Source organism: Schistocerca americana, chromosome 4, assembly GCF_021461395.2.
Source record: "Schistocerca americana isolate TAMUIC-IGC-003095 chromosome 4, iqSchAmer2.1, whole genome shotgun sequence".
NCBI lineage: Eukaryota > Metazoa > Arthropoda > Insecta > Orthoptera > Acrididae > Schistocerca > Schistocerca americana.
The window spans coordinates 248,139,482-248,142,612 of NC_060122.1; positions in this window are offsets into that span (position 1 = coordinate 248,139,482).

Genomic DNA, 3,131 nt, shown 5'->3' on the forward strand with positions numbered 1-3,131 from the left:
CAGTAATAGAGGACCCAGAAATTCGTAGGGGGCGTTTAGAAAATCGTGCTCTGCAAATTGCTATCCAAGAAAGTACGGACACACATGCGAAAATGATTGACGCGATATCGTTCGATAGTTTAGAACAACTGAAAACAAAGTTGAGTGAATGTGAAAAGCACAGTGGCTGGGTAGTGATAAAAAATCTTACAGTGTGAGCCTAGTGTTACTAAAGCATAATCCTTACCCAAGAATTTTTTGCCACGTAGTTATAAGCAGTAGTTTATTACTCAGTGTCTTCAATAATGACATTGGAGTGAAATGTATTGGAAACATGAAATTTCCCTTGAAAGTAAACATCATACAAGTGGTAAGTGATGTTCTTAAGAACATTTATCTTCTGTATAATAGTTCTGAGGCTCCTGTAGATAACATTTTGTCTTTAATTGACCAGTTATTGCAAAATTTATTAGAAAAGTTGCCAGGAAAAGAAACTAAAATTACATTTTTGAAGGAACAGATTTCATTTTTGAAGTGCAAAAGTTCAACTCAATTTAGACATGATACTAACTCTATGATAATAGGGTCATTAGTACATTCTATTAGCCCACATGCTTACAAATTTTTGAGGAACACTGATAGTTTTTCTATGCCTAGTCCTAACACTCTTTGAAGGCTTTGTAGTAAACTCTCAACAAATCCTGTCATTGAGCAAAAGGGTGATCAGTTTATGAGCTACGTCACAAATAAAGTAGGTATTTTATCCTCAGATGATAACACGGTGCTCTTGTTGATGGATGAAATTCATCTGAAGTCTCAGCTTGATTACAAAGTTGGAAATGTTGTAGGATGTGCCTTTAACACTGACAAATTTTTGTGTGCAACCAGTGCCTATGTTTTTATGGTTCAGAGCATGGAATCACCTTACAAGGATGTGGTATGTATTCTGCCATTTCATACTATTCAGGGTGATGTTCTGCTCTCTTACATTAAAGCAGTCATTCTTAAATTAGAAGCAGTTGGATTTGAGGTGGTTGGTATAGTAGCAGACAATAATGCAATTAATAAGAAAGCAGTGTCTAAGTTTTCTACTCCTCCAGATGTGAAAATAAAGTATGATCACCCTGTACAGTCTTCTACAAATCACCCATTGTATTATTTTGTGAAGTGTATCCGCAATAACTGGTTTTAACCAAAAGGAGCAGATCTTGTGTTTTCCTGACTTCAGTGACAGTTTGAAGGGAGGTTTGTCATCTGTTGGAGCACAGAAAGAATTGCACTTGATATAAAAAGATGAACTAATGCAATATGACAGTTCCTTAACTTTGAAGTCTCTATTTCCTAACTCAATTGAGCGCCAAAATGTCAAGTTAGTGTTGTGTATTTTCAACGATACGACAGTTGTTGCTTTGGACACATTTGGTTCAAAGAAAGCAATTAGCAACAGAGAAAGTACTGCAACATTCATAAAAATAATAAATCGTTGGTGGGATACTGTAAATGTAAAAACATTACTAACGGGACAGAGGTTAAGAAATATTTTCCAAGACCCTGTGACTAGTAATTCCCATCACATACAAGAATTCTTACAGTGCTTCATCTCATGGTTATGCTCTTGGGAAGATTGTAGTCATGAAAGAAAACTTACTCGAGAGACACACAGCGCTTTGAAACACACAACTGCTGCTTTGATCGACTTCAGTGACTACTGGATGTCTGAGAAAAACAGATCATATTTGCTGTTAGGGAAAGTACAGACAGACAGTTTAGAAGACAGGTTCGGCAAATACCGCCATCTATGTGGGGGAAATTATCATGTTTCTCTAAGACAAGTTTTTGAAACTGAACAAAAACTAAGGGCAGAGTCTATATTTTCCCTTGTGCTTCGGTCAAAAGTAGTTGGGGATGTTGTTATTAAGACCACTGATATTTTTTCTACTCATACTGAAATTCAGGGATTAAAAGAAACATAAATACCAGAATTTTCAAATGTAGCAGTAGATCAAAATGATGTTGATGGAATAGATGAGAATACTTGGCCACTGTTGCATTACGTAGCAGGTTACTGCGCACACCAAGCTATAAAAAAAAAAAAAATGTGAATATTGTAAGGTATTCCATACTACAGATGAAATGAAGCAGGGTGACGATTTGATTATGTTAAAAGACAGAGGAGGGTTGACATATCCTGCAGATGATGTAGTAGTGTGTGTGACATTTGTCTATTTAACTCTACAGAAAATTCTGAAAGACCAGGAAATTTTAATTTTAGAACAGGCAAATCAGAGAAATGTCCTTGTGAAGGTAGCATCCCACAACATTCCCAGGAATCTTTTTTATGGGTTTCGCTGTAAAAATACACACTCACGTGATTCAGTCATTAATTGCATACTGTTTTGCTGTGCAGATGTTTTGCTAAACAATTTCACCAAGAGGAGAAATGATGAAACTACTGTTAAAAAAGTAACTGTGTACAAAAGATTGAAAAAATATTAAATTACACAGTGCTTGTGTATTTTCACTGTTTGAGGCTTGGAAATATGATGTGAAATAAATGTTTATTTCTATTTTCTGTTTTTATTTCATGCACAGTATCCCACACATCTTGTAGGTAAATGTTATGTATTGGACCCCTTCTGCTCTCTTCGATATGGTGCAGCCATAAACATGAGACTTTGCTACAGATTAATTTGTTTCCACAAATTCTCTGTGAAACCCCAATCTCATAGAATTAGAGGAATAGTCTTTTCTGTTCATCAGTAAATATATAATTAATGCTGCTCCTGCTCTATAGTTGACAAGTTTTTGTATATTCTTTTGTCCAGTCAGTAAATTAATTGTTCTCATAAGGAGGACAATTCATTCCCAGTATTAGCATCCTAGTCTACCACCATCATAAGTAAAAATTAATCTGCAGAACAGGTCCAGTCTGTCAATACAATTTAAATTTGGGGGGGGGGGCTGGGGGGGGGGGGGGGGGAAGGGGGGACAATACGTAACTTCAGCCATTCTTCATTTGAGAGAAATTCTATGCAATTTTATTTGATAACGTTTTTGGAGTTTGAAATAGCAGTGCTTTTTTTCGTCTGGGACAACATTAAATAGTGAATAATAAAAGAATTTTATTGTCATTTAGCTACTGCAGCAATAGA